The following is a 26,087-nucleotide window of genomic DNA, read 5'->3' as shown; positions in this document are numbered from 1 at the left end:
TAGGATAGAGATATACCTAGAAGCCTTGTTTGGTTCACCTGCAGGATGAGATATTAATTCATCTAAATGGAGTATTGTATCCCTGCTCAATGATGTATCTGTAATGTCCAGTTAAGTAGAATATTAGAGGATTGAGGGACAATGATCATACTCTAAACCCGGTGAATCAATAACCCCATAATCAATTAAACTATGAGAAGAATACAGATTTATAAGATTGTTAAAAGTGCCTCAACCCTAGAATTCTCACTCATATTTGTTACAACTTTTCTTACGTCTCAATTTTCATACTCTGTTATTTCTTCATTATTTATGTTATTCACTAAATCTTTACAATCATCTCGATACTTTAAAACACTTAATATATTTTTGTCAAAACTTAAAGTTAGTTAAATAGAAAGTTAAGTAGTCCTTGTGGGAACAAAATTCGACTATCTTAGTCACTATATTACTTATACAATCACGTGCACTTGTGTGTTTTATAGACCACAACAAGTTTTTGGCGTCATTGCTGGGTACTAGTATAATTAGTAATTTTATATTTTTTTTGGTTGTTAATATTAAGTTTAAGTGTTAATGACATAATATTAGTGGCTGACTTTTGTAGGACTAGCAAAGTACCAGACTAGCCAGAGATAAAGTACTGGTAGAGCCTTATTTGGAACCCAAAAAGGCATTTTATAAGAGATCAAAAGCTTACTATCAAATTCAACAAGTTTAAATGGCAGAGCAAGGAGATCCTAATCTGATTGATCCAATTGGTCCAAATGCTGGACGTGCTCCTACATCAGTGGTTCCAGTTGCTCCTACTAGAGTAAAAACCAGACCATTTCATGAAGTGGCAATTCCACTCACAAACCTTGAAAATAATTGCATCTGCAAGTCAGAGGCAGGTAGTCAGTTTGAATTAAAGTAGAATATGGTACACTCGTTGTGTTTGAGTGGACTGTTTGCAAGGTTCTCACATGAAGATCCACAACAACACATACAAACTTTCTTAGATATCAATGATACTTATATTCCTACTGGTATCGACTGATTATGTTAAACTGACTCTCTTCCTTTTTTATTTAATTGGGGAAGTGAAGAGGTCGTTATATGCTGAACCACCAAACTCCATCACTTCCTAGGATAATACATCTCAAAATTTTCTTATTCGATTCTTTCCATCTTGAAAGACAATACATTTGAGAAGCAAGATTCAAAGTTTTAGGCAAAAACAAGGAGAAAATCATTACTAAGCTTGGAAAAGATCTAAGGGTATGTTTAGAAAATTCCCTCACCATCATTAGTCAAATGATGTTCTTGTTCATACTTTGATAGACCGTCTTGAGCAGAATACCATGATTCTCTTAGATTCAGCAGTGAGTGGGCAAGCTCTTGCAAAGACTTATAATGAATTATATACACTGCTAAATCAGATTTCATAAGGGATTCCTGAGTGGCATACTCACCCAAAGAGTGATCCTAAGAAGGTTATAGGTGTGTTGGAGGTAGATCAATTTAATGCTTTATTAACTCATCTTGATGCACTATAAAATTAGATTACTAATCAGTTCAACAGTATGAAGTTGGGGATGATGCAATCAGCAACCATAACTAATGCAGTTCAATAGGTAAATACTTGGTGTGAGATTTTCAAAAGCAGTAAGCCTACAGTGGATGCTTGTGTAGTCAATCCAGATTTTGTCAACTATGTATGGAATGATAAACTTCAAGGGCAGCAAAACTATGGCAGCACTTACAATTCGAATTTGAGGAACCACCCAAATTTCTCTCGAGGTAGAATTCAGGCGCAGGGGGACAGTATAACAAAATCAAAAATAGCATGTTCAGAGTAATTAGGCCATGACTCAAATGAGCAATATAGAAGAAATGTTGAAATAACTTATAGATGCTCAAGTATATTTGGCAGTAGATATGAAGAGTCAACAATTGATTACAAAGAATTTGGAGATGCAAATTGGTCAGATTGTAGAAGCATAAAAAACTAGACCTCAGGGAGGCCTACCTAGTGCTACTGAGTCGAATCCAAAATAGCTAAATACAATTACTACTAGGAGCAGTTTGCAGCTAAAGGAGTTAGAACCATAACAAGTAAATCCCGAGGCTACTGAGGGTGATACTAAAAATAACGAGGAGAAAATAGCTAAAGAAAATAATGCAAGTAATAAAACCAAAGTAGAGAAAAAGACTTTACCGCCACCTTTCCCCCAAGGACTTCGGTTGCACCAAGAGGAGACTAGTTAAAAGAAGTTTTTAGAGCTTTTCAAGCAGGTTCATGTCAATCTCCCTCTTGTTGATATTTTACAAAGTGTTACGAAGTATGCAAAGTATGTGAAAGAAAGTGACAAACAAGAACCATTTGACAAAATATCTTATAGTTACACTTACTAAGGAGTGCACATCCAAGATTAAGAACAAGTTTCCTAGGAAGCTGAAAGATCCAAATGGTTTTACTTTGTAGATCACCATCAAGCAAGCCATCAGTGCTTAGAGGTTATACAATTTAGGGGAAAGCATAAATCTCATGACCACATATTGTTTCAGGAATATGGGTCTTGGGAGTCCTAAACCCACAACCATTATTTTTCAGTTATCTGACAGGTCCATTGCTAGGTTGGCGGGATCATTGAAGATGTATTGGTGCAAGTAGGATTACTTATGTTCCTAGTGGATTTAGTCATTCTTAATTTTGATGTTGATTTGCCCATTTCATTTATTTTGTGATGTCTATTTTAGAAACTGGGCAATCTCTTATTGATGTAGCAGAAGGGAAGATAACCATGACAGCTCATAACAAGGTTAAGGTTTTTAATGTGTACAAGGAAATGAAGTTGCCTGCTATATATGAAGAATTGTCTGCTATAACAATTATAGACCTTGAGTCTGAGCTCCACCTTTTATTGTCTAATGACACACTTAAGCGAGCTTTCATGGGGTATGATCTCTATGGTGATACTGAGGCACTTGAAATGGTGAAAATTATGGATTTGGCATTGATTGACACTAGAGTTAATGTGTTTGAGCTATTGAATAAACCGATTGGACCATCCTATTAGGCTTCCATTGATAAAGCACCAAAACTAGAGCTCAAGGCTCTTCCTCCTTATTTAAAATATGCTTTCCTTGGTGAGGATGATACTTTACCTGTGATTTTGTCTGTAGGTTTGTCTGATGTACAAGTGAGAGAAGCATTGCCAGTGTTGAAAAGAAGGACGAAAGAAATTGTATGGTAGATGACAAACATCAGAGGAATTAATCCTACTTCTATATGCAAAAAATATACATGGAAAAGGGATATAAAGAAAGTTTACAACAACAGGAAAGACTAAATCTAGTGATGAAAGAAGTGTTTAGAAAAGAAGTCATTAAGTGGCTTGATGCTAGGATAGTCTATCCTATATTCGATAGCAAATTGGTCAGCCTTGTGTACTTTATACCAAAGAATTGAGGGATGACTATTGTAACTAATGAAGATAATGAGTTGATTCCAACCCACACAGTGGTTGGCTGGATGATCTACATAGACTATAGGAAATTAAATGAATCCATAAGGAAGGATCACTATCTTATTCTATTTATTGATCAGATGTTGGATAGATTGGAAGGATAGGAGTACTACTACTTTCTATACAGGTATTTGGGGTATAACCATAGGACCACGATAATACCACTTTCACCTACCCTTATGGTACTTATTCATTCAGATTTATGCCCTTCAATCTTTGCAATGCACCAGCAATGTTCTAGAGATGCATGATAGTTATCTTTCATGATATAGTGGAAGACTTTGTCGAGGAATTTATGGATGATATTTTTATTTCTGCTAACTCATTTGACTTATGCTTACAGAACTTGTACAAGTTTCTGGCCCACTATGAACAGACCACCCTTAGATTAAACTTTGAAAAGTTCCACTTTCTGGTCAAACAGGGTATCGTCCTTAGTCATAAAGTGTCCTACAAAGGATTTAAGGTAGACAGAGCCAAGGTAGAGGTCATTGAAAAGCTCTCGTATCAGTGTCAATGAAAGGTATAAGAAGCTTTCTAGGGCACACAGGATTTTATAGGTGTTGTATCAAAAACTTCTCAAGGATAGAAGGCCTAATGTGCAAGTTGTTGAAAAAAGAGGCATTGACTTTGGGGCTAACTGCCAGAAAGTATTTAATTGTCTTGAGAAGGAATTGATGAAGGCACCCATTCTAATCCCTCTGGATTGGGCATTACCATTCGAGTTGATATGTGATGTGAGTGATGTGGATATTAGATAGATATTGGGGTAGCACAAATATAAGTTATTTCACTCTATATGTTATGTAAGTAAAATCTTAGATGCAACACAGGTGAATTATACAGCCACAGAGAAAGAAATGAAAACCCTTATGTATGTATTTGATAAATTTAGATCATACTTGGTGGGTACAAAGGTTATTGTTCGTATCGACAGTAATACCATCTAGTATTTGTTCAACAAAAAGGAAGTGAAGCCATGGTTGATTAGGTGGATTCATCTTCTCCAAGAGTTTGATCTAAAAGTTTGTAATAGAATAAGAGCTAAAAATTATGTGGTGGATCATCTTCCGAAACTTGAGAGTCATGATCATGTAGCTGATGATACACTTTGTATTCGAGAGGAGTTTCCTGATAAGAAGATGTTGGTGGTGAATATAGCTAAAATTCTATGGTATGCTGACATAGTAAACTCATAAGTAGCTGGTGTCTATCCTCCAAAGGCCACTAGTTAAAGGAAGAAGAATCTTTTACATGATTCTCGTATTTATGTATAGGATAAGCCATTTTATTTTTAGTAAGGTACTAATCAAATAATGAGAAGATGTGTTTCAGGAGTTGAATCTAAAAAGATACTTTAAAGTTGTCATTTGGCACCTTATGGAGGTCATCATAGTGGAGAAATGATAGCTCAAAAGGTATTGCTATCTAGTTTTTTCTTGCCTATACTATTTAAAGATGCTATGAATTATGTTTGAAGTTGTGACCAGTGCTAGATAATGGGCACAATATCAAGGTGTCATGAAATGCCCTTAAATAATATTCTGGAAGTAAAGATCTTTGACGTGTGGGGAATAGACTTCATGGGGACATTTCCACCATCCCATGGAAATTTATACATTCTGGTGGCTGTCGATTACGTTTCAAAATGGTAGAAGTTGTTGTTATCCCCACAAATGATGCAAGAGCTGTGATGAAGTTTGTCAAGAAGCAAATTTTCTCTCATTTTGGCACACTAAGAGTGGTTATCAATTATGGAGGTATGCACTTTATGAACACTTGGTTTAAAAACTTATTAGCTAAATATAGTGTTAGGCACAAGGTGTCCACATCGTATCATCCACAAACAAGTGGCCAAGTGGAGGTGTATAGTCATGAGATCAAGAAGATAATACAGAAGACGGTCAATGGACAGCATAGGATTTGCCAGAGAATCTAGACAATGCACTATAGGTGTATAGGACAGCCTATAAAATGCCCATTGGGAACTTTCCTTATTGCTTGGTTGATGGAAAAACTTGTCATTTGACTGTGGAGCTTGATCATCAAGATTATTGGGTAGTGAAGAAATAAAATCTTTATATGCAGGCTACTAGAGAGAAGAGATTGCTAAAACTGGATGAACTTGATGATTTTCTCTTACATGCCTATGAGAATGTGAAGTTGAATAAATAAAAGACCAAAATATAGCATGATACGCATATTTTGAATTGAGTTTTTGAGCCTGGACAGCTTGTGTTACTATTTAATTCAATATTGAAGTTGTTTCCAGGTAAGCTGAGGTCCAAGTGGCCTGGACCATTTGAAGTGGTGTGAATAACTTCTCATGGAGCTTTTGAACTATGGACAAAGGACAAGACTAAAAGATTCATGGTGACTAGACAGAGTAAAGCATTATTGGACATATTATGGGGATCAACACAATTTGTCCATCACCTTTGCCGATAAATGAGGTTGAATTGGGTCGTGCCACGATGTTAACAAAGGCGCTGCGTGGGAGGCAACCCACAAACTTAATGTAATAGTGTATTTTATTTCTTATTTGTTTGATTAAAAAAAAGAAAAGAAAAAAATAGAAAAGAAATCAAAAATACAAAAAAGATGTGTCGTGCCACGACCAAAACTAAGGCACTGAGTGGGAAGCAACCTATTTTTTCTTACATTATTTTGATGTTATTGCTTAGTGTGCAAGAATGAGAAACTTAGTTTCTCGAGGGAGAACGAGAAGAAAGTGAGACTTTGTCAAAGGAAAGCTCTCGGGTAAGTAAAATATGCACTATAGAGAGGTACGAGGTGAAAATGAAAAGGGGGAATAAAAATCCTAGCCCTAAAAAGTGCAATTGCCAGTGAGAATACACTTTAATCCCATGGCACGATGCCTATTCCTCCGCTCTAAGAGGGAAGGTGCAAGGCCCATTTTTATTCTCTAAGGGGTGCGACGCGAGGCCCAATCTGGAGGAACAAGTGGCGCGGCGTGTGCCCATTCCCAAACTGGGTTAAAACCCAAAAACCGGTTCCCTCATTCCTTCTTACCTTTAAATATTCCCTTATTTCCCAATTCCACTCTCCTAAAGGAACCCTATCCCCTCAAACAAAAGGAGTTTTTCCTTCATCTACTTCAAGACAACTAAGGTAAGTACTCATATTCTTATTCCTTTTATTTATTTAGGTGCAAGAAGTGAAATGATTTTAGGCATGATTGGAGTATATACCTGCTTTTCTTGATACTTAGTGAGATATTTTAAATTCATGAAGAATATTTGTGCTATGAAAGATCATTGTTATGCTACATGTGCTTTGCTTATCCCATTGTAGCTGAAATAGCCTAATAACATATGATTAGTGGGAAATTGCATATTTGGTAAAATACATGATTGAAAAATATGTGGTGAAGGTGTGGGTTGAGTAGTAAAACTTAATTTAGCATATTGGGTGTACATTTATGAAAAGGGAAATCTAAGTACCTTTGGGGTTGCTTAGTTACACTACCATATTATCAAGTAAGTATGGGGTGGTTTGCAAATCTCCACACACTTAGTGGTGGCTACAATGTTATGATATGTGTGTCATTGGATTGAGTTCGTGTTTGAAATTATGCATGTTCTTGTGCAAAAGTGTTCAATTGGTAATATGTATGAGTACATATTGGTGTGGTCCTATTGAAACAACGAAATATATGCACCTAAAGTTGTTTTTGAGGAAGTGAGGTGGAATATACGAGTTATAAGTTGAACAAATATTTGAATTCATGTTTTCTTGATATTTGGGGAATTGTGCTTATGCGAATTGATATTTGAGGGGAAGTATGTGTACCCCAGTTCTCATACCTATGCACCTGTACTAGCAACTAAGTGTGGGGTGTCCTCAACACTTCCTCACACTTAGTGTTTGCTAGTTCAAAATAGGTGTCTTTTTTGATATGTTTGCTAACTATTATGATTAACAGGTGATATGTCTAGTCGACAGGAAAATGGTAATATCGTGGATGGACCTTAGGACTCAACATAGAAAAGGAGCAGACAAACTGGTTGTGTTCCCCAATATCTGGTTCTCCCACATGGGCAGGCTAGGAAGTACGGCACTAGATGGGTTGTTGAGGCTGGAAAGTAGTGGTATGCAAACCACAATGAGTCTAAGTATTCTGCAGACCAATTTATTAATAGGGAAAGCCTATTGAGAGAGTTTCCCAGTATTGTGTGCTAGATAGAGGAGCTACACATGAACTTCATATTTGAGCAACCTCATGAATGCAACCTGTATCTTCTTAGGGAATTCTATGCAAACTGGGAACCCTAGGAATGGGACTCAGAGGTTAAGATACGAGGCTAAATGGTCACTTTCATTGCTCATTCCTTGAATATCATTTTAGGTACACTTGAGGTATATGCTGAGCCTCTAAAATAGAAAACAATCGAATCGCAATATGCAGACATTCACTATTTATTATGCAGGAATAACTCTACAGCCAGATGGACATATCATAAAGGCAGCAGTATTTACCTAACATTCCCTTACAGTTAGATGAATAGGGAGTCTTGTATGTGGGCAAAGATTATCTACCACTGTATACATGGGACACAAATGAATAATTTGACACGCGATAGGGTATTCCTGATTTATCCCTTAATGCATGATGATGCTGATGTGAATATAGGTGCTTTGATTTTTTTTCATCCATGAGAAAGGTATGCTTCTATTAGGAGCATAGGTATGGCTTTAGAGGTTTACTGATAAGGTTCCTAAGTGATCAGGGTGTAGAAGAGGAGGCACTATAATATAGGCCAACTATGGACACTCGCCCTGTGGGTGTGTTCTATATAAAGGGGAATACTGTATCTCATGGTTTTGTATTGACTATGGACGAGCATCAGGATCAGAACAATGAGATCACAGCCCGAATGTATGGGCTACAACTGCTTCATTTGTGGATAGGAGGATGTCCAACTACCCAGCAGGAGATTCGAGTTATAGAGATGGATTATCATATGGGTCATCATGCGCAGACCATGCTACAGATTGGCCCAAATTTTGTTGAGCCTGTTGATGATGATATGCCGACTGGTGAAGGGCATCAAATGTTTGCTTCAAAGTTGGAGTCAGGTAAGGAGGAAGACACATATTACCCTAACTTGGGAGCTGAGGCTTATGGTCCAGATTCAGATGATGACATGGACGATATATAACTAGGAAGTTGCTCCCCACCTCACACTTGGTTTGATTTTCAAGCACTGGGACTGTACTTAATTTTAAGTATGGGGTGATTGTATCTTATTCTTTGTACTCTTATTTGGTTATATGTGTTGGGTATTTTATTTAGTTTTATTCATTTAGATATTTTTATTTTTATTTGATTGTGTGTTTAATTCATTCATTCTAACTATTCGGAACTGTACGGTCTGTAGTAGTTAGTATTGATAAGATCTGCTTAAGTAGTAGTTTGCTTATTACCTATGTCATTTGGTAGTTACTTTTGTTTAAATTTAGGAGTATTTTGTTTTTTCCCTCAAGTCAATTCTTAATAAGTCATCATAGTTAGGTGTGGTCCCCTATGATGGATGGATGAAGACTGTCTTAAAGGGAGTTAGTCGTAGATAATAAAGAAGCAAAAAGAGCCGAACCACAACTTTAAGGAGAACTACTTTGTGTTGGGCCATGTAGTTGTTCTTGAATTGGAAAATACTTTTGGTTAATAAAAGCATGTCATAAGTGAAAAAGGGAGCTGGTTTTCGACACATAATCCCAATAGGTGTAATTTTTTATTTGTTGGCTTAAATCTGAATTTTGACAAGAGCGAGGTCGAAAACCATAGGGATTCGACTTGAATATAGCATGTACCAGGAGTGAGAGAAGTTTTTAGTTATTCTACATGTTTAATGATGTCTAGAACTTGCCCTGTGTGTTTATAAAGCAAAATAAACGGCGTTGGGTTGAGGAAATGATGTAGACAATTTTGTTGATAGCCATAATTTTATAACTCGTTTACCTATCCTTTGTGCACATTCCTACTTAGTCCCGTTGAGCCAACAGATTATTTTCTTTGGTAGCCTTATAAGTATCCTATTCCCCCTTTGTTCTTTAATCATAATTTGATCCAAAACTCCTAAGCACTTTAGTTGAAATCTATTATAGTTAAGGAGTAGGAAGTCGAATAAGAATTATGGCGAAATTAAGGACCTTAGAAGACTGCTATTGAGATAGGAAGTTGATATCTTTGGTGGTTAAGAGTATGAAATAAAGTGAAGAAAAGAAAAGGAAGAAAAATATTGGAAAAAAAAAGAGAAAAAAATGGTGAATGGATGAGACTCCCACCATAGTGTGTGCAATAAGTTTAAAAAGATTGGGCTACAGAAAAGAGAAGAAGGGAAGGTAGTGAAGAAAAAATTTTGTTGTTACTTTGATGTTTTAAATGTTTATGTGATTTACTAAAGCGCTTAGTGAAACTAATCACAATTTACCCAAATAGTTCCGACCCATCCCTTAACTTACATTAAAACTATGAAAGACCTAGTTGATCCTAAATTCAAACATTTGACTATTAGTGGAGTAGTTCACTAAGGGGAAGCTTATGGCTCATTGTCTATCATCTATGAATTCTTTTTTGAGAGTTAGTCATTTAGTTTTTGATATTCCCATTCTATCGCATATATTGTAGGATTGTGGAGTGAATGTGTGAAATTTTCTTATTGTGAGGGTGCATGTGGATGATAGTCAGGTGACCTATAGTGTTGTTGATTGAGTAACTTGATTGAGTTTGCCAATAAATTAGAAGTTCGCTTTTGAGATAAGGATGATTGAAAGAATAATCTTGTGGTTAGAGGAGCAGATTGACATGTTTTGGCTATAAAAAGTCATGTTTGAATTATGTGTTCCCAACACAAGTATTTTAATTAGGTTGTGGTGTTAAGCTTAATTGGGTGTAGTGTTTTCTTGAAGTTGTTCAAGGACGAACAAGATTCTAAGTGTGGGGTGGTGATCTAGGGCATATTTATATGTCCAAGCACCTATATTCTCCCATACTAGGATGTGTTCTAGGATATAAAATGTGTTATTCTTATTGTGTTTGAGTTATAATTGTATTATTTATCTGATGGACATAATTTGTGATGCAAGGTTGATTTTTGTTGACATTGGACACTATTGGATGCACGATGGTAAGTAAGTAATAGTTGAAGCTTGGGGATTGATTTTCTGGACATGAGAAGAAGTCGATTGAGCTTGGAAAGTATGCATTTTAAGTTGGAAGAAAGTAAAGAATCAATAAGTTGAGGAGGGGTGAATTTTCATACTATAGGTTAATTCTAGTGGGGTCCGTGATAGGCCAGCAGTGCAGACCCCATTCCCATGGACTGACTCACACGGTGTGACCCTATTCCTATGGATTGATCCACGCGGCATGACACTCATTCCCTTACTGTGACCCTCGCAAAGAAGGGGTGGCATATCACTAGGCTAAAATTATCCTACCATAAAAGGAACACTTCAACACAATTGGGACAACTTTGGAAGCATATGATGGAGGCAAAAAACACTTTCAGTACTTCTCTTAGGGTTCTTTGAACTTAATTATTCCAAGATTAATTTTTTTTCTGATTAATTATTCGCTGTTGATGTTGAATTTGATTATGAGTGGCTAAACACCTTTGTTCTAGTATTGAGGCCGAAAACATGATTGCATTTTTATATTCTTTCTCATAGTTTATTGTTGAATTATCATATGGGTTATTCTTAAGCTATTGTGCTTACTATTTTGAGGATTGACCACCATTAAAATACACCTATATTCCTTTATGAATCCGAGAGGAGAATCTTAGGTTAGAATGAAGAGTTTAAGGAGAAAGGATCTCATCCTTTTATAAAATATGGGATTTGAATTAGAGTCTAGGGTAGAGATATACTTAAAAGCTTTGTTTGGTTCACCAGCAGGATGAAATCTTAATGCATCTAAATGGATTATTGTGTCCCCGCTTAATGATGTAGTTGTAATGTTAAGTTAGGTACAAGATTAGAGGATCGAGATACCATGATCATACTCTAAACCCCTGGAAATCAATAACCCGATAATAAATTAAACTACGAGAAGAATAGAGATTTGTAAGATTGTTAAAACATCCTCACCCCTGGAATTCTCACTCATATTGGTTACAACTTTGTCTACGTTTCCATTGTCATACTCTGTTATTTCTTTATTATTTAGATTATTCACTAAATCTTCACAATCATCTTCATACTTTAAAACACTTAATACATTTTTTGTCAAAACAAAAAGTTAGTTAAATAGCAAGTTATGTAGTCTTCATGGGAACGATATCCGACTATCTTAGTCACTATATTACTTGTACGATCGTGTACACTTGTATATGCTATAGATCAAAATAGACACCCTAGGGCTCTCTAAACCTGCAGCTCTGATACCAACTTTGTCACGACCCAAGATTGCTCCCTAGTCCTAATACGGTGCTTAGAGTCATGAATGACCCCAAGCTAACCCATGGCCTGGAATAACACTAAGAATACTGAAAAATAATACACAGAGCGAAAACTAAATCAAAACAACCTGGTAATAATGACAAAAAAATCAATACTGGATAAGAATATCAAAACTAGAATTGTCTAACACAAACAAACATGCTGAAACATAAATAAACGTCTGTATGAAAGGATCTACTCTTATGATGTCACGACCCGAATCGGGGCCTGGTCATGATGGGGATCCTGAACCATAAAGGTTCGAGAGATCTTCTAACTTGCAATCATATACACCATTCATTTACAAAGAGGAACTGAAGAAATACAAAACAAAACAGAATCATGGTTGATATCATAATTCAATTGAACAATCTGGAATGGAAAACATAAACCTCTAAACAACGTCTAACATCAGTCTGCAAAATCTCTAACAACTAAGAATGACAGTTGTCTAAAATCTGGGATAAGCCCCCAATCGAGCCATGAATCAAAATGAAATAACAATAACAAGTTCTAATACAGGCCTTCCGAAGTAAAGGAGGCTCACCAATTGCGACTTCTGATGTACTCAAACCTATTTCTAAGCTGGACCCCGAGACTATGCCTCAGATCCAAAGATGGTGGGAGGGTTAATACAGATGTACTGGTATGTAGAGCAATCCAAAATAATGTACTTTTATATACAACATAGGTGAGAGCATTTCATAAAAATGTTAAGCAAGAAATAATTTAAAACACATGGTCAACTTAAAATAATCATTCAATGCAAATCTATAGATGTAAAACCATTCTTTATTTTTTTACTTCTGAGGTAAGTGGTACACCCTTCATATCTAAAAGTTTTTCTGGGGCAATATGGGATCCGCCATTAACTCGACGGCCAAGCCCCCAACCTAAGTTTGCCTCAAGGGTTGAAGTATCTGAAACTGATACGCCCCAGGGCACTAGGCCAGCATATAATAATATACTTGTATAGGCAAAACACGGTTTCAGGCAATGAATCAAGTGACTCGTGCCTTCTTCGGATAACAATCTAACTCTCTTAGTGCTCAGTTTTTAACCCATTCTAAACATGCATCTTTTTTAATTCAAAATCTGAAATCTAAAATGAAATTTGTATCCTATTCTAAGTTTTATCATGACTTTATCTGATTTGTTATCGTCATACCAATACTTGCAAGTCATAATTCTGAGTCATAAAATATCCTTTACAGTTTTCTCTTTCAAAATACAAAGGTTAGACCACCATACTTCAAACAATTCCAAATGATTCATCTTCAAAAACATTTATCAAATTACGCAAAGGTCATTCTTTTCAATCATTTCAACAAACAAACATGTGGTGGTCATGAGTTTCAACAACCCATGAATTTTTTTTGATATATATATATATATATATATATATATATATATATATATATATATATATTCTGAACTTACCAACATGTAAAACCCTCTCTTTTCAATTCAAAAATCATAATCAAGTCATAAACTAAGTCAAGAATTTTATATTAAATTATATTTCCAATATCACATTTCGAACACATCATATCTTACGAAGTTAAGAGACTTGTAAATAAGAGAGGGATTTCAAATAGTTCATGCTCTCAATTCATAATTCAAACTCATCAAACTCATACATATATCTACTTAAACATGTTTATAAATCAGATTTGGGGGTAAGGCTTCAAGACCAAATTAATATCATCAAAAACTTTAAAAGCATGAATCTAATTATAAATCCAAAACCCCCTTTTTATAAATTCATAATCTATAAACCTTTAACATGATTAATAATAATTTACCATGTCCACGTAGATTTAGGAAAACCCGACATACCTTAGATTACAAGTTTTGAAGAGAAGAACTCGAATCTTGATTTGTTCGTTGGAAATATTGGACTTACGAGATTGATTCTTGATCTTGAAAGAAAGCCTAGTTTCCATTTTACTCTTGAGAGATTAAAAATGATAAAAGAAATGGATTATAGAGTGTTTTAGATGATTTAAATCGTGTGAAAGAAGTTTGAAATGATGAAAAATACCAAAATACCCCTAAGAAAATAAAAAATGCCGCACTAGTCCCTCAGATTGATAGACTGACGTGCTAAGTAAATTGGGTATAACTTTTTACTCCGATTTTGGATTTTGAAGAAATCAATTGAGTTGGAAAGAGGAATAAAACGCCTTTCATTTGGTATATATAAGGCCACCCAGTTTATTATATAAAAGAATTTATGCTCGACAAAATTTGACCCAAGTTGAAGTGTCCACTAAAACGTACTCGATGGTATTGTTTTCAACTCGTCTTTGAGTTAGGGGATTTTTGTGACCTCTATTCATATCCAAAGGTATTCCCACACTTTAGGATTTATTACCACACATATATTAACAAAGAATCATCTAGTTTGGGTCAATATGCGTAGGAATGACGCTTCGATTTCTAGCCAAAAAAAATGCGGGGTGTTACATATGAGTTGTTAGGACAAACTCCAAGTGACTCTAACCGAGAGAAACTAATATAATACTAAAAATATATATTTATAACTAGTCTCAAATGATGATAAATCACCAATACTGTTGCTGATGGCGTGGAAATGTACTAAGTGCGATCTAGGTGCTTAGAATTTGAACCTATATTATGAGATAGTATAGCATAGGAAAGTATAGAATTAGTACTTTGAATGTACTGAGTATATGGGATGGGAAATCTATCTAATATAAGTTGAACATGAATTCATGAAACATAGTGAAGCGAATGCAAGACCAAGTATAAATATGTACTGAATAGAATTGAATAACTAATTACAAGGTCGTGCATAATCTGAAACTAAAACATAAACCAAGGACTGTGAGAGCTAACAATAACTGGCATACCCCAATTGGAAAAAACTGGTGTCTAACCCATAACCCCAGTTTGATGGGTGTTCTGTACCTTGCTAAAGGTATAAACACTGTCTGGTGTGGATCTATAAAACTGATGTCCTGAAGGAGTAGGGTGTTATCCTTAACTGGTTGATGAATCCATATAACCTATGATGGCACCATAGTTCTAGAACTTAGGGACTTCTACTAAAGGTCTTAAGCCTAACTGACAGGTGCACCTTCATCCCTATATTCACTCGGTGCAAGGTACTACTCAATTGGATGACACTGAAATCTAAATCATTCATTATGATTACATTCGGAAAACATCCACAATGGATAATCTGAAGTGTTCAAGAACATGTAAACTGATATATGCATGAATCCATAGGTATCGGGTGTTCATAACCCACCATCGCTGACTAAAACAACTGAGCATGATAATATTTGAAAGCTGATGATAATACAGAATTTCATAATTCAAGCCAAGACTCAATGATTTATCAATATAAAATAGGAATTCATGATTCTGGGTATGGAAAGATGCTAAACCAATGGAAAAACATGTACTTATGGTGTAATTACAAGAATAGACTAAAATTTAATCCCAAGAAAGACTCATACTTGACATGGAACCCTAAACAAAAGGGTGAATTAAACTTGAACATTTGAAGAAATCTTTGGGACTCAATGGGTGGAAGGAACCCCCTGATGAAATCTCACATACCTAGAGATGAAATCTTGGATAAACTCTTTGGAATTTGTGCTTGAAGTTGAAGAATCCTAGTTTACTCTTGGAGAAGAAAAACAGTTCTTTCTCTGTTCTCCCTCCATCTAATTTATTAAATTTTTAGTTTATGAGGGATTTACGAAAATTAGACTTATATTCCAAACTTGGGAAAACCTAAACGATGTAGCTTTGGTGAGATAAAGAATGGGAAAATACCAAAAATCCCTTCTTAAAACTTTGAAGAATTTCGAGGAAACAATCGGTACTAATCAGGCTACGACTTGTTAGGTCCAGTCACGAGTCGTGGCCTAAAGTCATGACCTGAGGAACTGATCCTTGGGTCCTTACTATTGTGACGATGGTTCCACCTAATGACTCGTTTAGACTGATAATGCGTTCTATGCTAGACTCATCATCACTGGACCAAAATCCTTAGTCCTTTACTGTCATGACAACGCGTCTTCACTATGACTCGTTTTCGTTATGTTTAACAATGGGTCATTGCCAGATTCATTGTCACTTGCTATTGATAGTTCCTCAGTCAATCTTCCATAACTTTTTACTACGATCTCAGATTAAAGTGTGATCGATGGTGTTGGATCTAATTAAATAGTCTACCTCTTGCGGGGGTCTAGAGCTTAAAAACTACGGGTATTACATAACACTTTTTATGCTCTGCTGGATAATATTATGCATGTTCCTTCACAATCATTAAAACTGTTTGCTGAGCAACATGGGTATTTGAGGCAGCAACTAACATGTTCAAGGAATGATCAACATGTAGGGAATGGTGTGAAAAGTGCTCAGAGTTGAGCAAATTAAGTAGATGAAGAGGATGAGCAGGACACTTCACTTTCGATGCACAACAAGTTAAGCCCTACAACTCCTATTTTTGTTCCGAGAAGTGCCGAATCAGTTGCGTCCAAGCATAAAAATGTGATTGCAAAGAAGAATGAATCGAGGCTTGTACCGTCAAGATTTAGCTGAACTACTATTGATTTGAGCAAGGATGTTCTTGATGAGGAAGAGGAAGAATTGATTGATGCGAGAATAGTTTTGACAAAGATGATAATATGCTAGACATATGCTTTGATATAGTGGTTAGGGATGGGGATATCTCACCAAGATATCTAAGAAGTGAAAGCAACTAAAACAAAAAGAAGACATATGGAAGGCAGCACAGTTGGGATGGTAGAGTGATTGAGGAGTTTTTTTCAAGACACCTATGGATGCGATTGGCAAAGCAGAATCATATTATAGTATCAATAGCTTCAACCAAATCCAATAAATTCAAGAAGAAGTGATGAAATATCAAATATGGTTGGACAAATTTGAAGAAGAAGAGAAGAGGAAAATACTTCAAGTTACTTTAGATGCGCAATCTATCTTTTTTAATTTATACATTCATATAAGGAAATTTCAGATTTTTAACTCAACTTTCTTCTTGGATTTTATATTTTTAAATTTTTTAAGTATCCTCATTTGTAATATCATGATCGAGTGTATAACAAACTCTGTGATGATCTTGTAATACCTAGTTCTCTCTAGCTCTTATTTCCTTCATGCTTGCTAATTAGTAGAGGTTCATCACATTATTAGCATTGGTAAGGTGAGATTTATCCCCGTTGCTTATTTTAATAAAAACCAGTTAGATACTCTACCTAGTGGTATAAATTTGCTTAAGAAAGACCTCCTCTAAGTTCAGAACCTCAAAAGGTGTCGATGCACCTGCTGAAAAAAATAAACTAAAGCATCTCACACTAGCCTCCAAGGCCTATACTACTAAGGTAATTAGTAATCCTTTCAAATGAAAGGAGCCTCACGTTACGTAATCCCTTCAAAGGAAAGGAGCCTCACGTTATGTCGGGCAAGGATGGTGACAAATCATTGAACCTCTTAAACTACTTGAGCCAAAAATACACATATGCCTATATTGTCAAATGGTGTTGGGCATATCAATGCATGTCTAGTTCAACAGAGAGTGAGGATCATCACTAGTATCATCGAAAAAGGATGGAAAAAGAGCTAGATTATCGCTATTGTGGTATTGATGTTTTAGATTCCATTTTAATTGATGACGGGGACCCATATTTAGTGTCATTGTCTGAATTAGCAAAACGTGTACAACCCCCTTTTTCTTAGAAAATAGATCTACTGTATTTCACTTAGATAACATGATCACAGTGGCTTCTTTCCCTTTTTTTACATCAGATAGGTAATCTTCCTTTTTTAAAAAAAAATCTGATGGTTCTTTTATTTCTTTGCGCTTGGATCTTCAGGAGTTATGCAGTAATGACCAGGCGATGATATGATCGCAGACTATTCGACAAGACTTAATGATCTTGATGCGGCTGCAAGGAGCTCCTCCTTTTCCCTTAATGATAGAGTACCTACGCTGAAATTATTTCCACCTGGAAAGGTATCCTCTGCTCCTCTGGATAACAGGAAGTTCTCTCAACCAATTACTAACTGATATGGCTGAAGTTGCTACCGATCAAAGCCTACACCCAAAATTATCAAAGCCACTTCATGACCACTGTAGCCTAGTACTTTGACTTTTGATCGACATGAAACTATTTCTCGTTTTAAATCAACCTTCGTTTCTGAGATGTAAACAGCATTGTGCGGATGGATAACACAATTTTCTATGAGTTCTTTAGATACCTTGTGGAGTTAGAGACAAGCATTTCTTTGACTATTGAGAATATTAGAAAAGTCAATACTATTGATATTTCTCCAATCTAGAGCCCACCGAGAACTTCTTCAAGACGTACTCTGAATAAGGCACTTTAAAATTGTCAAAGATAACTAAAGAATTGTAACACCCCGTATGTGTGGTGATCACTCCAATAGTATGGGAAAACCTTTGAATATGAAGTGAGGTAATAAGAATTCCCTAACTCTAAGACGAGTTGAAAACAATTTTGTCGATTAAGTTTTAGTGGAAATTTAAACTTGGGTCAATTTTCATTGATCATAACTCCTTCTATACATAGAAATGGGTGGCCTTCTATATATCAAATGAAAGGTCTTTGAGTCTTCTTTCCCACGCAACTGATTTCATCCAAATCCAGCATTGGAGTAAAAATTTATGCCAAATTTACTTCAGCATGTCAGTCTGTCAAACTGAGGGACTGCTGCGACCTTTTTTGTTTCCTTAGCGGTATTTTAGTCTTTTTCCCTCGCCCCCAATCGTCCAAACCACAGAATTTAAGTCCTAAAACAGCCTATTTAGCCCCAAATTCACCTTTCTCTCAATTGAAATCATCCTCTCTTTCCCAAGAACAAGAAAAAAAAATCCCTAACTCTTAAGCCAAGATTTCAAGGAAATAGATCAATATTCGAGTTCCATCTTTCTAATTGATAATCTAAGGTACGTGGGGGTTTTCCTAACATGGGCTGGTTGAAAATACTTTGAATATGGTTTAAAGTGTAGAAATCATGAATTTACAAAGGGGTTTTAGAATTTATATTACAATTTTGCACTATGAATTGTTTAATGATATTATTGTTTTGGTCTTGAGGCCTTTCCCCCAAATTGATTTGTAGTCTTATATATGTATGTATGAAATTGAGTTTGGATGTTGAATTGAGAGCATCAATTATTGAAAATCCCTCTCTTGTTTAAATATTTTTTGTTTTTGTAAGACATGATTTATTTGAATGTATTTTTGTGAAATATGTTACAAATGCCTTTATGGTTGTTAAGACTTGATTATGGTTTATAGTGAAGAGGGGGAATTATATTTGGTGTTAATGGTTAAAGATGGTTATTAAGAAACTTGCATGTTTGTCATAGATTTCAAGTTCACCACTTGTTTGTTGAAAAGCTGAAAATAGTGACTTTTACATAATTTGACAAATTCTTTGAAGTATGTCTTCTTGAATTATTTAAAGTATGGTGGTCCGAACTTTGTGTTTTGAAAGAGAAAACTGTAAAGGATATTTTATGGCTCAGAATTATGACTTGCAAGTCTTGGTAGACGATACCAAATTAGATAAGGCCATGATAAAACTCAAAACAGAATACAAATTTCATTTTAGATTTCAGATTTTGAATTTAGAAAGATACATGTTCTGAATGGGTTAAAACTGGACACTAAGAGAGTTAGGTGGTTACCTGAAGAAGGCACGAGTCATATGATTCATTGACGAAACTGTGTTTTGCCGATACGAGTATATTATTATACGCTGGCCTAGTGCCCTGTGGCATATCAGATTCAGATACTTCAACCCTTACATCAAACTTGGGCTGGAGGCTTAGTCGTCGAGTTAATGGCGGATCCCATATTTCCAGTGGGAAACTTTCAGATATATATGGTGTACCACTTACCTCAGAAGTAAAATAAAGAATGGTCTTACATCTATAGATTTGCTTGAATGATTAACTTAAGTTGCCCATGTGTTTTGAATTATTTCATGCATGATACTTTATGAAATGCTCTCACCTATGTTTTACATAAAGGTACATTATTTTGGATTTCTATGCGTACCAGTACAATTGTATTGACCCCCCTCCCCCCTATATTTCAGGATCTGAGGCACAGTCCTGGGTCCCATTCAGAAATAGATTCGAGTGTGTCAGAAGTTGTAGTTGGTAAGCCTTCTTTATTTCGGAGGGCCTAATTTCCAGATTTAGTTGTTTTCTTTGATTATGGTTTACTGGGGGCCTTGTCCCAGTTCTAGACAAGATATTGGCTCTTATGTATTAGAGATTTCATAGACTATTGTTAGATGTTGTTAGAAGTTATGGAACTCCATTTTGAATTATTCCTTTGAATTATATTCCTTGATCATGACTCCATAAAGATTTATAGTCCCGCATCCCTTATTTATTAACTAAATATTGTGCATGATTATCAGATATAGAGGGGCACCCGGGACTCCATTGTACAGGTTGTCCGTCACGGCTAAGGCCTCGGTTTAGGTCGTGAAAAACTTGATATCAAAGCACAGTTCATGGTCCCAAGGTGCCTGCAAAATTGCATCGAGTAGATTCTTATTTATAGGTGTGTAGTGCTACTCTTATAAGCACGAGGCTATGAGTCTTTTAGGAATGTCTCCCTTTTTTCATGATTTAGTTCATGTTGTAGAGTCTAAACGTTCTCTAATAAATGATTCTTGTGTCTCAGAAAGTCATCATGCCTCCTCGACGCTCCAATGAAAAGAATGCCCAAGCTGAAGATGCCTGTCCTACTCATAGTATAAGGACACGTTATAGGGCTCACACTCCTGAGTTTGTTGTCACTCCGGGAGTCCTTCCTGTTCAGACTAGCCCACCCAGGGCTCCTCGATCTAGGACCAACCGCACTCAATCTACCCAAAGAGAAGTATCAAATGCTGAGTTCAGACAATCAATACATATGATAGCATAATTGGTGGCTTCCCAGGCCCGACGGTCTAAAGATATTAGGACTGCATCTGGTGTATCTGAGATTACATGGGTTGGTCAGTTTATGAGACTGAACCCACCTAAGTTTATAGGTACTAAGGTTGAGAAGGACCCATAAAGGTTCTTGAATGAGTTGGAGAAGATTTTTCAGGTGATACAAGTGAATGAAGTGGAAGGATTTGAACTGGCGGCCTATCAGTTGAATGATGTGGCCAATCAATTTTCCAACGAATGGGAATATTCGAGGCAAAACAATGTTGAGCCTCCTGTATGGAGCGAATTTATGGAAGCTTTCCTAGATAATTCTTTCCCCTAGTGTTGAGGGAGTCCAAGGCTGAAGAGTTCATGAATTTGAAATAGGAGAACATGATCATCATGGAGTATACTCTGAAGTTCAACCAGTTATCCTGCTATGCTCCAAAATTAACAGGTAACATGAGGGCTCGTATGAGAAAGTTTGCATCCGGTCTCTTAGATAACTTGGTGTTGGAGTGCAAAGGGGAAATGCTGAACAAAGATATGGATTTCTCTAGATTGTTCGTTCACATACAATAAGGTAAGGAGCAAAAGAAGAGGGTTGTTGAAGGAAGAGAGAAAGATAGACTGACCAAGAGGGCCAGACCAGCAGACTAGAACTATAGTCAGCACCAAGATGGTAATTGGGGTAGCAGGTGGCCGAAGAAAAAGTTTTGGAGTCATGAGAAGTCATAAGCCAGCGCCCCAGCACCCAGACCTCCAGTTAATTGGCGGTTTCACAATTTCAAGCTAGCCAAGGGCCAAGAATACAGGGCACACAGCCGCAAAGGAGTGTGGCGCAAACTGCTAGGTCATACCCTCGATGTGATACGTATGGTAAGTACCATCCAGGAAAGTGCTAGTTTGGCAAGTTAGTATGTTATTCTTATAGCCGTCCAGGTCACATTTAGAGGGACTGTCCATCTGCTAGAGGAAGTATTGGAGGTACTAAGTCTCAAGAAAATTCCTCTGTGCCGCCACCTCCTCCTGAAGGCGCTACTTCCGCTACCGAAAGCAATCGCAATCGGTTGTATGCCTTGTCCAATCATCAGGATGCAGAGGCGTCACCAAATGTGGTCATGGGTATGTTACAAATTTTCTCCCGTGATATGTATGTGTTATTTGATCCCGGGTCTACTTTTTCTTATGTGACCCTATATGTGGCAGTCAATTTTGGCATTGAGCCCGAAAATATTCTGGAACTTTTCTCTGTTTCTACTTCTGTAAGTGACTCTGTTATGGCTAGGAAAGTGTACAAAAATTGTGTTGTGTCTGTCTATAGAACAAACTAGAACATAAAGAAAGAGAGACATTCCTAAACGCCTAGTAGCCTCCGGCCTATAAGTGTGGTGCGCTACACACCCATAAACAGGACTCTACCCTACACGATTTTGCAGACACCCTAGGACCATGAACCGTACTCTGATACCAAGTTTGTCACGACCCAAACTAGTGCCCTAGCCGTGACGAGCATCTCAAACCATAAAGGCCCGAACGCCTTTCTAACTTGTAATCACATACACTTTACCATATGAAAAGATAATGTGGAAATACATAATGAAACGGAATCATGGTCATTAAATTTGAATTCAAATTTTAATGAAAACTGCAATTCAAAATATCTGAGTTATATCTGACTCAGTCTGCGAAATCTCAACCATATGCATAAACCCAACTGTTTGAAAATTGGGACAAGGCCCCAGCAGACCAAAACATAATAATGATAAATGACTAAAGTAAACTAGGCCTTCTGAAATATAAAAGGCTCACCATGGAACTCTGCACTTTTGTCTGGAAAAAAACTACTGCTTATTAAAATCTCTAGATTGACCCTCATAACTTAGAAAGGAGGGGATCAATACAGATATAATGGTACGCAGAGCAATCAAAAATAATGTATTTATATATATAACATAACTGAGAGCAATTCAAAAAACATCTTACGTATAATATATGAAAACACATGGGCATATTTTAAAGACTTTGAAACCATAACTCACTCTTTGTCGAAAACACATGGGCATATTTTAAAGACTTTGAAACCATAACTCACTCTTTGTCTTACTTCTGAGCTAGATAGTACACCCTACAATCTGTAATTCCATGAGCTATATAGAATCTTCCCTTGACTCGGTGGCCAAGCCCCCAATCTAAGTTTGCAGCAAGGATTGGAGTATCTATAAGGGGGACACGTAAGATCACACAACAGGGATCCAAAATTTCCAATCAAATAAACATGTCATGGTAGTACACAAGATCACAAAGCAGGGCTCCTAACCATAGTCCGAATTTAGGATGACATAAATCAAGATACACAAGATCACAAAGCATGATACCATAATCTCGTGTCAGAAAATCACGATTTCTGGCATAGAGTCTTTCAACTCGTACTTTCTTCGGATAACCATCTAACTCTCTTTAAGCCCATTTTTTAAATCTTTCCTAAACAATCATCTTTCTGAATTCATATTATGAAAATTTGACTTCAAAATATGTGTTCTATTATGTTCTGAATTACTATGGCTTTAACTAAGTGTCATCACACCAAGACTTGCAAGTCCTATTTCTGAGCCATATTGTACCATGCATGATTTTTTCATTAAAACATAATTCAGACCACCCAAGCATGAAAATAGTATAGAAAATTTCGTGTTTTGAAAGCACAAGTCAAAACCATGCTAAGATTCTCATACTTTCAATAACCATGTGGTGGTCATGTATTTTTGGCAAACATGTAATTATTTCATTAAAAGTGTATTCAATGTTTATCAACATGTACAACCATCTCTTTTGGATTCAAAATCATATTCAAGTCATATCAATAACGAAGGCATTTCAAACACAATTCATACGATATAAGAGATGGGAAAAATCATAACAATAGAGGGATTCTTTAGGATTCATACTCTCAATTGTATATTCATCCTTAAACACATGCATACATATATATAGAGTTTCAAATCAATTTGGGGGATGGACTAAAGACCAAAACAATACTGATCAAGGCTTCTAAAATATGCTAGTAATCGTAAATTCAAAACCCCTTTCTTAAAATCATAATTTCTAAACTGTTAGCATTAATTAAAGATGCTTTCTTTGGCCATGAAATTTTAGGAAAACCCCATGTACCTTAATTTATGACTCTTGAATGAGCTCGTGCTTTAGGGATGCTATTCGAACAATTGATAGGTGTAACCCTCGCAATGAGGTTTCTGAATCTCAAAGAATTACTGAAAACCCACAGTGAAATCTTAAGATATTTTGATCTTTGGGTTGAAACCCTAAGATGTGTTCTTGGTGATTTTTAGAGAGAATGACCTTATGTTGGTGTTTGGTGGATTTAATCCCATGTTATGGCTGAATAGGGGATGGAAAATACAACTTTTGCCCTTAAAAATTCAAATATAGGACCTGGAAGTTGAGTGCGTGCGACAGAGCATACGTCGCACACTAATCGCGCAATGCTACTATCTCAGCCACAAAAATAACCATAACTTTTTTCTTGGGTATCAGATTTTGGTGAAATTGGTATCATTGGAATGATAATTCAAAGAGATTTCATTTGATATATAGTAGACCCTCTAATTCGTTATATACAAGGAGTTATGGTCGATTAAAGTTGACTCAAGTTTCGATGCTCATTCAAACTCAAACGATAGGAAAGCTTTCAACTCGTTCTTGAGTTAGGGGACCTGTATGATCTCAATTCATGCTCAAATAGGTTCCCACACTACATAATTGATTGACATGCCAAATTTGCATAGGATTTATGTCTTTTGGATCATCTACGCATAGAAATAACAATTTTTGTTCTAGCCCAAAATGCGGGGTGTTACACCGAATCACTGGGTATAGAGGGACAAAATTTCCAAATTGGCTAGCTGATCATTTGCTTCTTAAGATGCTAGGAAAATTATATCTTAGAAATTACCAGGACTGTGATTCCTTGCCAATACATGGATAACTTTCTTCTTTAAAATTCATTTCCCTTAGAGGGATTTATCGAATAACAGGGGTGACGGAATAATTCTATGGTAGTTCATTCCCAAAAGCCTTTTAACTCTCTTGTGACACTTGAATTTGCAGAGATGCTGGAGTGGATATAATTGAAATGGGGAGTTACCTAGACTTCAGACCCTTTCAATTAAAAATTGCCCTAATCTCAGTTTGGGGACACCTATCCAACATCCAAATTTGAAGTGTTTGAAGTTGCTGGTTCTCGAACGGTTGAAGTATTTTTCGATAATGCTAAACTGTTTACATCTCAACTTCAGGGAATGAAGCAGATTGTTCAATTATGTATTTGTGATTCTAACTCTCTTAACTCCTTATGTTTTGGCATTCTGTCTAGTAGCTTGATGAGAATAAGAATATCTGGTTGCCAGAAATTGAAATTAGAGACCCCATTTGGTGAGATAAATTATAACGGATGTTGTAATATGTTTCTGGGATTTTTGTATATGAGAAAATATGATTCTATAGATGATATATCACCTGAGTTGGTCCCAACAGCACGTCATACGAGGATAGATAGTTTCCGCAACCTTACTATGCTTTCGGTTCCTACTGGGACTGGACATCTTCGAATTAGGAATTGTGAGAATCATGAAATACTTATATTGATATGTTGTACTCTGACAACATCGTTGATTTTTTTGGAACTACATAAATTTCCAAAAATTGAGTCCTTTCGTGAAGAAGGATTACCCTCTAATTTAGAATTCCTTTGGATTCGGGATTGCAAGAAACTGGTGAATCATGAATGGCCGAATGAAGTGGCATTTACAAAAACTCTCCTCTCTCAAAAACTTACCGATCGAACATGAGGGTAGTGATAAAGAGATTCCTTGGGATTTTCCTTGCTCTGTTAAATGGCATACCATATCCAATCTGAAAACATTATGCAACCAACTTATCAAAAGCCTTGCCTCTCTTGAAAATCTATATACTGAAAATTTACTCAATCCTGGAAGAAGGGTTTCCCTCGTCTTTTTCTGAGCTACATTTATATTACCATCCTAACCTCAATTTACTACCAACAAAAGGTTTTATACGTCTCACTTCACTTCGTGATCTAATAATCTCCTCCTACTATCAATTCTAGTTTG

General features: G+C 36.2%; 1 non-coding gene across 1 annotated transcript; it reads right to left on the bottom strand.

The window, feature by feature from the left end:
* Positions 1–1,184: 1,184 nt before the first annotated feature.
* LOC124899843 lies at positions 1,185–1,291 on the bottom strand. Its single transcript, XR_007057406.1, has one exon. It is a non-coding gene; the product is annotated as a small nucleolar RNA R71 (small nucleolar RNA).
* Positions 1,292–26,087: the final 24,796 nt, after the last annotated feature.

The sequence above is a fragment of the Capsicum annuum genome, chromosome 6, assembly GCF_002878395.1.
Source record: "Capsicum annuum cultivar UCD-10X-F1 chromosome 6, UCD10Xv1.1, whole genome shotgun sequence".
NCBI classification, from domain to species: domain Eukaryota; kingdom Viridiplantae; phylum Streptophyta; class Magnoliopsida; order Solanales; family Solanaceae; genus Capsicum; species Capsicum annuum.
The sequence above is the reverse complement of the archived record's forward strand: the minus strand, read 5'-3'. Positions and strand labels throughout refer to the sequence as shown.